The sequence below is a fragment of the Cherax quadricarinatus genome, chromosome 62, assembly GCF_038502225.1.
Source record: "Cherax quadricarinatus isolate ZL_2023a chromosome 62, ASM3850222v1, whole genome shotgun sequence".
NCBI lineage: Eukaryota > Metazoa > Arthropoda > Malacostraca > Decapoda > Parastacidae > Cherax > Cherax quadricarinatus.
The window spans coordinates 12,446,557-12,458,563 of NC_091353.1; positions in this window are offsets into that span (position 1 = coordinate 12,446,557).

Genomic DNA, 12,007 nt, shown 5'->3' on the forward strand with positions numbered 1-12,007 from the left:
GAGTAACGAACTTCAGGAGTTTTTGGCTAGCAAAGGTATTGCCTGCAGCAGAACAACAAGCTACAACCCTCAAGGCAATGGTCAAGTGGAGCGGTTCAATGGTACTATATGGAAGGCAGTTACAATGACATTAAAGTCGCGCAATCTACCTGTTCAACACTGGCAAACTGTCCTACCTGATGCTCTTCACTCTATTAGATCACTGCTGTGCACAGCTACTAATGCAACCCCTCATGAAAGACTCCTCAACTATTCACGTCGTTCCTCTACGGGAGCCTCCGTGCCCACTTGGTTATGTCATCCTGGACCCGTTCTCCTGAAGAGTCACCGTAGGATGAACAAGACGGATCCTTTAGTGGAAGAGGTAGAGCTCCTGCAAGCTAATCCACATTACGCCCACATTCGCTACCAAAATGGTGAAGAGACTACAGTATCTACAAGACATTTAGCCCCAGTTGAAATCCCTATTAGTGTGGAATCTCAAGATACACCAATAGATGTGAAAGATGCTTCGTTTTCTCCTGGAAAGCCGCTTGAGACTACCCCTATGGAAATAGAGGATTCTGCTCCAGCAGTTAATCAAACCCCGCTGGAAAATATCGAACCTGGTGAAGAGGCTCAAGGGCTACGAAGGTCGGGACGTGTACGTCGCCCACCTAACAGTTTGGGAGATTACTGTCTCTGATATTTTAGAAGGGGGAGATTGTAGTGATACTGGTCCTGTGGGGAGCAGCAGCAGGATAATACTGCACCACCTCTAGGGGCCCTTAACAACAACAACAGTTTGGTGTGTGTCATGGGCACCAACACATGGTGTGTGATTCTCTCCTACTTTATCCATTTATCAGCGATGCAGATTACATGGTGAGTTTAAATATGTGGCCTGTAGTTATAACTTTTCTCTTGACATATGCAAGACATCACCATCCCTGTAGAAGCCATTATTAGATGTACTAGTCATTATATTTTGTTGTTGCAGAAGTACTATGAAGATTCTATGTTCAATAAAGCCTAGAGATAAGGCCTGTGTTTCTATCACAACAGTGTGCTAAACATCGTGGTCATAGGCAGTGAGCATCGAAGGGCATCACTGCATGCCTTCCTGCGTCTGGACAGATACTGCAACACAGGAAACATCGCTGCGGCTGAGCTGTGACGTAACGGGGTATGGTCTCCTCTAGAACAGTGAAGCAGGCATCGTAGGAGTCACTGCAGGTTTCACTCAACCTGGGGCACGACATGCTGGTGCCCTTGAGTGAGGCGTCGACAAAACTCGGCAACTGGGCAGGACATCTGGCAAGCGACTCAGGAGGACACTTCTTGACTGGTACTATCGCTGGGCTGTCACTGCCGGCGAGCGTGGAGTAAGTCGTGGAGCGAGTTGTGGCAGAGACGACTGGGCAAAACATCTGAGAGTCGTAGCATCATACACCAGACTGCAGTGAGCAAGCTAGCAGTCAAAGTGACATCTTCTTTGCGCAGGAGCTCACTGAAACTTAACACGAGGCTGACACAGCGCCTGCCGACAGGGCTAACTGCGGCTTGATGAGCATCATTCTCTTGGCAGTTGGAGTTATAGCAGAAGTTAGTCTAAGTGTTCCCAGACTTGTTTCTCTACATATAACTGCACTCCGAAGGTCTGGAGGTGAAGTGAAACAAATCTCGATGGGAATCATAGCAGGTACGATTCTGCAGAACATCACGAGCGGCGAACAATAAGAGCTTTCTGTACAAGGGGGCTCGGTCACTCAGAGCTGAGTAATATCAGCTGACAAACGTGCTGGTCACACCAGGTGACTAACAGTGGTGCTACACAGGGGTCTGGCCGCAGACCACACTGGACACACGAAAAACTTTACACACACCCGCGGTACATGCGGTACAACATGGCTTAACTAACAAATGATGCTTTTCTGTGCACAAAATTGATACTAAGCCATACACTAACATGTGAGAACAGTGACTGAGAGGAATTAATTAACACACGACATATATCTTCTCTCAGTCTTCTCGACAATACTGAAAAAATTACTGAAACACTCGATGTGACATCATGTGATGTCATGCGTGACATCGCGGGGTGATGTCAGCAGCACTGTGACATCAGCAGACATCTTGAGGTGACGTCAGGGAGACATTGTGACGTCATGAAGTCGGGCAGCATCGTGGGTGACGTCGTGAAGTCGGGCAGCAACGTCGGTGACGTCAGCAGCATGGTGGTGACTCACATGGCTCTTAGATCTGTGTGGTGTCATCCACACCCCACGTGGTGTCCGGATCCACGTGGTGTCATGATCTACATGACATGCTGATCTACATGGCCTAGTGATCTATGTGGCATGCTGATACACATGGCTTGCTGATCCACGTGGCATGCTGATCCACGTGGCTTGCTGATCCACGTGGCTTGCTAATCCACGTGGCTTGCTGATTCAGTTGGCTTGCTGATACACTACATACACAGATACACTAGAAAATATCACTTATAACAAAACGTAACATTAAGAAGAATGGGTAAATACTCAACCCTATTTACCCAAGAACACAACAAGGACATAACATGCAGGCTACACCTGTAACAGGGTCAATAATATAATTTAAACACATCCATTAAATCCACAATCCTTTCAGGTATACACTGTTTACATAATATTACAATGACATGACCGAAGCTTTGGATAGGTTCAGGATTAGACCCATTTCCTGTCCTTGTGTCATCACCTGTGTAAGATCATCTAGAAGGAACTCTTTTGTACCTGCTATTGTGCTATCATCCAGGATGATGTGATTTCATGCTCTCCAAACAGGATCATCGATTCCTTGCTATATCCAGCTGAGACACAAGGAGGAGACCAGGGAAATGTTTATGTACAGCTGCTGATACCACGTCTCTTTTCAGGAGATTAAATGCATTCTTGAAATCTAATTTTACCACTTCATTGTCCTCAGGCAGGTTGTTGATATACACCCTTGTTGCATGAGCCGCTGCTTCACTTCCTTGTAGCGATAACAACAGTAGAATCATTACCACAGACCAACCAGAATGGGAATGAAATTGTTGCTACTGCTGGTGTCAACACGGCTTCTACCAGTCGTGCTCTCCAGTTCTGTCTCCCGCAAGGTGAGTATCAGTGTCAACATGGTTACAGCTGGTCATTATCTCCATTTATGTCTCCTGTAAAGTGAGTATCAGTGTCACCATGGTTACAACAGGTTATTATCTCCAGTTATGTCTCCTGCAAGGTGAATATCAGTGTCAACATGGTTACAACCAGTCATTATCTCCAGTTCTGTCTCCTGTAAGGCGACTAAACTGCCCTTCTCACACTATACCATTCACTTATATATCCATACCTCACCTATGCTATCTGTGCTTGGGGTTCAACTGCAGCAACACACCTAAAGCCAATAATAACCCAACAAAAAGCCGCAGTAAGAATAATCACTAAATCCCATCCCTGACAACACACCCCCCCCACTCTTCATAGATCTAAACTTACTCCCTGTTCAGAACATCCACACTTACTACTGTGCAGTCTATATCTACAGAACCTTAAATTCCAATATTAACCTTGACCTAAAACGCTTTCTTGATAGTTGTGACAGGATCCACAGGCATAACACCAGACACAAACATCTCTATGACATTCCCCATGTTCGACTAAACCTTTACAAAAATTCAATGTATTTCAAAGGACCTAAAATCTGGAACACCCTACCTGAAAACTCTAGAACTGCAGACACATTCATCACTTTCAAAGCTACAGTTAGAAAACATCTTATCTCCCTGATCCACCCCGACTACTAGCTAAATGATAACCACCTGGTGGTTCACAATTACACTCACTCACCCACTGACTATAAACCCAGAAATACTAATCTTAATCTTAAAATAATAAATCCTAACTAGTCATAAGTTTGCCTAAGATACTCCAATATAGACACCTTGTATTGTGCCAAAACAAAAGCATTCACATTGCTAAACTCACAAATTATCATGTTGTCACTTAGCCTTAATACCATAATCTGTCTGCTCAAAATGCCTAGCCATGCTAGGTGTCCTAGTGGCCCCCTCTGTAATTAGTATTTTATAACATGTAAACCACACAATACCCAAAACCTGTAAACCCCACATTGTAACCCTTATAGAGAATAAACTTGAATTGAATTGAATTGAATTGAACTATCAGTGTCAACATGGTTACAAACGGTCTTTATCTCCAATCCTGTCTAACATGAAGCATGGGTGCCTCCCCCTGAACCTCCACCTCCTTCTCCAGATTCAGCCTACCAGGTAGTCTCTCAGGTATGACCAACGATCCAAACACCCTTAAGTCATACATCTCCACCTTAATTACAGAAAAGTCATTCGCTGCCTGACCACGGTAGAGTGCGGTTGTGCTCTGCACCCCTCTGCTGTTTGTAGGCGAGCTCCCTTGTCAGTTACCTGGCTGCAGCGGTGTGAAGTGGTGCTGTCACACCTCTGTTAACAACTTAGGTGCACTGTGATTGTCAAGATGGCGGTTAGTCTGAGACGCCGGATAAATACTGTAGGCATTGAGCTACTTATAGGAACGATAACGCCTAGTTCTGTGCAAGTCTTATTGCCAAAGATCATCCGGGAGACATATGGCATACAAGATAGTGACTTGTATGGTGTAGCATTAAACGGAGGCCAAAGAATATTCATCAAACTGCTATCAGCTACGGTTTATGAATCGTTAGTCACCAGGTTTCAGGACGTAAGTCTTAGTGTCACACCAGCTGTCAGTGTAAGAATGATAGATGTTTCACGGCATTATATGTGGATCAAGTTACGCAACATTCCCTTTGAGGCGGATATAAGGAAAGTTTTTCAGACATATGGGCCGCTGCATTATGCTCAACATGGTACGTGGGTGGCAGGTGCCTATGCTAGTTTTCCAGAGGGTTCTTTAAACCTCAAAATGACTTTGAGGCACCCAATACCGTCCTATGTGTATCTACAAGATTTCAGGACGCAGGTAATGGTAATGTACCCAGGACAACGACGTACATGCCACCTATGTGGTGAGTATGATCACATAGCGGCAACCTGTGACAAGCGAAGACGTGTGCCTGGACCTGTGGTGGACGTCGCAGCCCCTGCTTCAAAGGTGGCTGGTGAGAAACAAACATCGGATGGAGGGCGTGGTGTTTTGTTGAGCGAGATAGTGGATTAGGCACACAGGACTGGCTGTGAATTGGAGTCCCTCCCCCAGATGCCTGATCAGGTATTGTCTCCTGTGGATAAGGAGGAGCAGCAATTACAGGAGAAGGTTCTTGAGATTGAGGAAGAATTGGTGGAGGTGTTGAAGACTTTCTCACCGCCAGAGAGGGACGTTACATCTGAGTGTGGTGTCATCAGAGAGCCGTCGCTTCCAGAAAGTCGGAGACATGATAATTTGGGACGTGATGGTGGTTTGGAGTCGTCCGTTGAATCATTAAACCATTCTCAGGTAGAGGTGGAGGTTCATCGAGAGGCAACATCTGACCAAGACATGTCTAACATGACGGTCACGAGAAAGAGGGTGGCTACGTCAGATTCTGATGACGTCCTTACGCCTGCACAAAGGCCTGGGAAACAGACTGAGGTGAAGTGTGAAGGTAGTGGTGTAGGTGGTGGTAGCCATGATAGGAGGCACTGGAAGAAGGGGGGAGGGAAAGAGAGCACTCCGAAGGTGTCAAACTTAAATTCAAGCTCTGGAGTTGTAAAGAGTGATGAGAGGAAGCAGGGGTGGAACTTTAATAGGCCTTAGGTGTATGTCTGTAAATGTTAATGGGTTATGTAGCGGTATGAAGAGAGATTGGTTTCGTAATTTCCTGAATAAATCTAGAGTGGATGTTGTGTTCCTGCAGGAGCACAATTTTAAAGAGGGTAGGGTGTTGGAGGTGGCAGAATTTCGAGTAGTTACCCTGCCATCTCCCAGTCTAAAAGGTGGTGTGGGAATTTTAATAAGGGAGACGAGCCCGTTTGTTTTGCAGAGAAGCGAGGGAGGAGGGGGAGGGAGGGTGTTGCGCGTGGATGGGTGGTGGATGGGTAAGCGTGTGTCTTTTGTGAGTGTGTATGCGCCTGTAGAAAATAACATAAAGGTAAAGAATGATTTTGTGTGTAAGGATCTTGTGTTTTTCTTAAGTGCACTGCCAGAGGTGGCAATAGTTGGTGGGGACTGGAATAGTGTAATCAGGGTGGCTGATGTGGACCCAAAAGGGGCTGGATATGTCTGTGGCTCTTAGGGATTTATTAAGGGATGTTAGGTTATGTGATGCCTTCGGGGGGCGGTGTGGGAGACTGAATACACTTTTGTTAGGAGTGGATATGCTGCAAGACTAGATAGTGTACCTTTCTCAGGGAGTGGATGTGAAATCTTTCAGTACTGTAGAGGCTACAATGTCAGATCATAGGGCAGTGGTGGTGGAGGTTGGGTGGGGGACGCTCGCAGACATATATAGAAGTTATTGGAAATTAAATATAAGTGTGTTAGGTGATGAGGAGGGGTTGGAGGGGTTTTCAGTCCTATGGAGGGAGCTTATTGTGGAAGAACAGGGAGTGGATGACATTGTGACATGGTGGGATAGTGTTGTAAAGGAAAGGATTAGAAAGTTTTATGTGAGAGAAGGAAAACATATTAATAATTTAAAATATGGACTGGCTAACTATTTAGAGGATAGGTTAAGAGGTTGCTATGGGCGGGGGGTGGGTGGGAATAATTTTCCTATGGATGAAATAGCTGAAATAAAGGGGAGGTTGAGGGTGTTGCAAAATGAAAGGTTTCAAGCTGTAAGGGTGCAGGCAGGGGTGGAAGAAGTGCTTTGGGGCGACAAGCTGTCACCGTGTTTTGTGGCATCAAAAGCAAAGGCAGGCGGTGACAGCTATCCCAAGTTTAGAGGTAACGGAGATGGTTGGGAATTATAGAGCAGGGCAGGAGATATGAACCATGAAGGGGATGTGTGCGTATGCGGAGGCTTGGTACGAGAAGTACTGGAACAGTGGGGGGGGGTGACGTGGCGTTGGACAAGGTGTGTACGTATGTGACGTGAAATTTAGGAAATAGTGATAGAAAGGCTTTAGGTGGGACTATTATGGCAGAGGAAATAGAGAATGCGTTAAGGGGAATGAGGAAGGGGAAAGCTCCCGGTATTGACGGTCTCACAGTAGAATTTTATTTACAACATTGGACGTTAATAAGGGGATTTATAGTTAGGTTATTTAATCGTATGAAAGAGAAGGGTAAGTTGGGGGATAAGCAGGTAACAGCAGTTGTAGTGTTGGTCCCGAAGGTCAAGGGGCAGCCCACCCTTCGGGAGTACCGAGCCATATCGCTGATCTGTGCAGACTATAAGGTGTTCGCAAAAATTTTAGGTAATAGGTTCAAATGTGTTGTGGGAAGGGTTGTGTCAAAATCTCAGTTCGGGTTGCCGGGAAGGTCGATGATTGAAGGACATGGGATACTGAGAAGTTTTGTGAAAGCTAAGGGTGGGGGTGGAGGGGCGGCTTTGTTGGCTCTAGATTGGCAGGGAGCATATGATAGAGTGGAAAGGGGAGCTTTGCAGGTTATACTTAGGAGACAGGGTTTTGGGGAGGAAATAGTCGAGTGGGTAAATACGTTATACAAGGGGCGAAAATGAGGATACAGATTAATGGGTGTATGGGGAAGGATATTGCAATGGGTAGAGGCCTTAGACAGGGTGTACAAATTTTTTGGGGGTTCACGTTGTGATTGGTTACGGAGGGATGTTGTAATGTTACCTGTAAGTCAGGGTGGGTTGGGGTTGATGGATTTGAGACGGAGGGCTAAATGTGTGTTTATTAAATGGGAAGTGTTGCGTGAGGGTGTGAACGCGGGGAAGTTGGGAAGGATACACGACAGGCCGGGTATGTGGTATCGAGGAATGGAGTTGAGGGAATGCGAAATCGTTTTGAGGGCTGTGATGGTGGTTAAGGAACTGAGAAAGGTTCGTATAAGGGTTTTGTGTAGGTTACTTGTAGGTAGGTGCGTTGTCCCAGTTGAGGGTTTGTTCCCCATGTATGCGTGGAAGAGTATTTGGTTTAGATTTAGTAAAATGAAGTTAAACCCTTGGGCGCGTGAGGTAATGTTTCGTTTTCTGCATGGGATCCTTCCGTCTGGTGAGATACTACGAAACAGACAGGTTGTAGAGGGTGGGGGGTGTGGTATCTGTGGAGGGGATGAGACAGCGTTCCATGTAGTTTACTTTTGTGAAGGGCTAGAGGAGGTTAGGTTCTGGTTAAGTAGGTTGGTACAGAGGGTGGGGGGCCGTGGGGTGTCGGTTTTGCGTGCTTTAAGTCTAGATATAGGTGGGTTAGACGAGGGTGTCATAAGAGCTTTAGCTTATATCATGGTAGATTATATATATATGTCGTGGGTGATGAGGGGGAGAGGGGATAGTGAGGAGAGAAGGAAGGTTCTTGCAGTAACGTTCTATCGTACGATGTGTCGTAACAGAGATTTGTATGGGAGGAGGTGGGATCAGGCTTTCTCAGAGGGGTATAGAATGCTAACGTTAGGGATTCTCGTAAATCTGTGATTGATAATGAGTGAGTGAAGGGGTTTTCATAGGTTGGAGGGAGTCAGGGGGTCACAGCGGGCTCGCCTCCTTGGGGGGGGGTCGTGAGAGTGTTGTGAATATGGGTTTGGAATGGTTTCCTGGTTTTCATTGAGACTTTATGGCATCCAAGTGTGGATGTAGAGCTCAAGGTCTCGTTATGTTAGACATAAGACTTCAGAATGCAGGTATAATATAGTAGATTTTTTTATGAATTATTTTGATGTGTATCAGTCTTGTATGACATGATTCTGGAGTAATAAGTTCTTTGCGACATGAAGTGTGTTTTAGTTTGCATTTATGTTACGTTCTGGGTTTTTGCATGATGAGATATACTTATATACTGTGTTGCTTTGTGCATACAGTGCATCTGATTAATGAGATTTTGTGAAATTGTTTGTGTGTACGTGTGTGTGTGTGGGTGTGTGTGTGTATATATATATCCCTTTCTATTGTATTGAGCCTTTGTCATGGGTCAGACGTTATGTAATACTTTATATATGTATGATTCGATTCTTTGTAAAGTTTATAATTATGGTCTGTACCCTGATACCGGTTTGGTGTCAATGCTATGTTCTTGATGTTAAGTTTTAGTCTGTATGGTATACAGACATATCTAGACAGTTTAGTGAAGTAGGCCATTTGTGTCTGAGATTATGTATATGGGTTTATTGTATAGCGCTTCAGTTTTTGTGTTCTAAGCTGTATTCTTTTTCTGTATATTCGTATGTTGGTATATGTAAAGCTGTATTGTTAGGGATACGTATGTAGATGTTCTAGTAAGATTATGATGTTAGGTTTTTATTTTTTTGATTAATGCGAAGGATGGGATTTTAACTGATATAACTTCTCTGTATATTTTATGTTCAAGTGTATTGAGCCTTTGTCAGAGGTCATGTTATATGTATAATTTATATATATGTAAGGTTTTGCATCAATGAATGTGTATATATGTCAATTCATGACCCTGTGACATGTATTTTCTTTTTTTAGCAATGTTCTTGCCGTAAGTTCTTATTGTATGTTTGGCAGCAATATCTTGCGAGCATATAGGTGCAATCCGTTTGTTAGTTAATTTGATTGAGATCCATACTGTTTCTTTATTTTTATGTTAAACTGTATTGGTTTTAAATAAAATATAAAAAAAAATTTATATTTTATTAATAAAATCCATACAACAAATATAAATCAAAATGAGAAAGCGTTACCAGGTCTGCTATCCAACAAACAATATTACATACACACATTATGGAAAATTTTATAGGAGTGATTACTTGTACATACCTCAACATTACATGCATACGAGTAATCTCCTTGGGAGACAACAACGATATTGTTTACCATAGTCACCCATGTAGACATGTGAGAAAACTTAACCACCTCTGGTCACTGCAGGTGGCCCCTCGACCCTCACAATCTTATCCATATCTATCCGAGACCAGTATAAATTGGGTAGCACCCTCAAGTACGGCGCTACTAATTAATTGTGGACTGTATAGATTATATTAGTTTAACTGAATAAAGGGGGAGGGGTAGGTTACACATGGATATACCCATCAAGGAAAAAACACTTGTACATATTCCAACCACTTACCAGATATTCTCTGGTGGTCACTTGATGTGGCTGGATCACCCATAACCTATCCAATTAAAACATACCTAACTGGCCAGTATCAGTCTGCTATAACTAGAAAGGTTACTTAACTGTGGGTGATTGATGCTCCTTATTTCCTTCATTCACCATCTCTTTTCGATATCCTGCTACACCGACACGGTTCTTATTCCAGCAGGACGAGGTATCTGTTGGTTTGTCCCAGTTTAGAAGTCGTGATTCCATGAACTGCACTTTCCTTGTGACGGGAACAACGTGGTCTAGCGTGTTCACTCGGAGCAAGGCGACTTATTTCACTTCACGCATTCTCTTAATTTAGCATTATTATCATTAATTACATTGCAATTTACAAGACGATTTAATGTCTCATAATTATTATACACATTAGAGATCACTCCATTAAGATCTGAGACCGATGAGTGAGGATTAAACCAAGGGTAATTTTCCCCGGGACACAGTCCATGGTGATGCGCCAGTCACCCGGTCCTACCCTTATTCACTCATTTTACCACTTTATTACGGTGGTCCCGTAAATCACGTTCCCTCACTCTCCACCAGGAACAGTTACGACACTTCCTATTATGAAATGAGGCCTATATTAATCCTTAGGCCGCCGTGAATGCCAATTTCCTGGTTCCATGCTTTCCCACCCTCCTCACTACATTCAAAACACTCCCGCCTCTCGTGCCCCAGTTCGACCTATACCCCCGCACATCTGCGCATGCGCAGCGGGAACCCAGTTGGTTCCATTCAAAATACAAATACATTTTGACCCAAATCAACTCATTAAACACTTATGACGCACTATAGCTTCGGAAATTAAATAATTTCCACACTGTGGCCGGGCGGAAGTCGTTGTTAGACGACTTAAATTGCGTCTTCCTCCAGGAGACGATTCCAGCCCTCTCTAGATTGCGCTGCTGTTTTCCTAGTGGGTCTTACTACAATTTCTTCTTGCATTACTCGGTCAGTGTCTTCAATACCACTCGTGTCACTTTCCCTTAGATTTCCATCTGCACTGGATTGAACACTATTTAATTCTAAGGGAATTAATTTATTAATGGTACGCAAACTTTCCTGACCACGACACAACACTTTGACGTTTCTGACAACACCTTATGCATCTGGGTACAATGTAACTACCTTGCCCAGAGGCCACAATGTTCGATGTTGTTCAGTATCAATTAACACAATGTCACCTGGTTGAATGTTCTGTCGGTTTACTGCCTCTGGCGCACCATAAAAGTGTTCACGTAGTGTAAGAAGATATTCTTTATGCCACTCATCGGACCAATGAGTAATTACCTTATTTAACATCTTGAACTTATCACTCAACACGGTCACGTTATTGTAATCCTCATCACTTCCCTCGGGATTATCTCTATAGATAGGTGCAGCTTCTAACCTTCGTCCGCATATTAGGTGAGAGGGAGTCAGGATCTCTGCATCAGGAGTGTCGCTCATGTATGACAGAGGGCGATTGTTTACCTGATTCTCTGCCTCCACCAACACTTCACGGAATTCCTCCAAATTAATTCTCTTCCTGTGTAGCACCTTACAAAGACATCTTTTCACTGTACCTATCATTCTTTCGTACAGTTCTCCCTGCCAAGGGGCTCTGGGAGTAATAAATTTCCAGACACACCCTCGCTGGGTCAACAAAGACTGTATATCATCACTCTTATTTAAGTCCATCATGTGTTGAGCACCCGCTACAAAATTGGTGGCATTATCTGAGATCATCAATCTTGGACAGGATCTCCTAGCTGCAAGTTTCCAGAACAGCTGTATGAACTGTTCTGCAGACAAGTC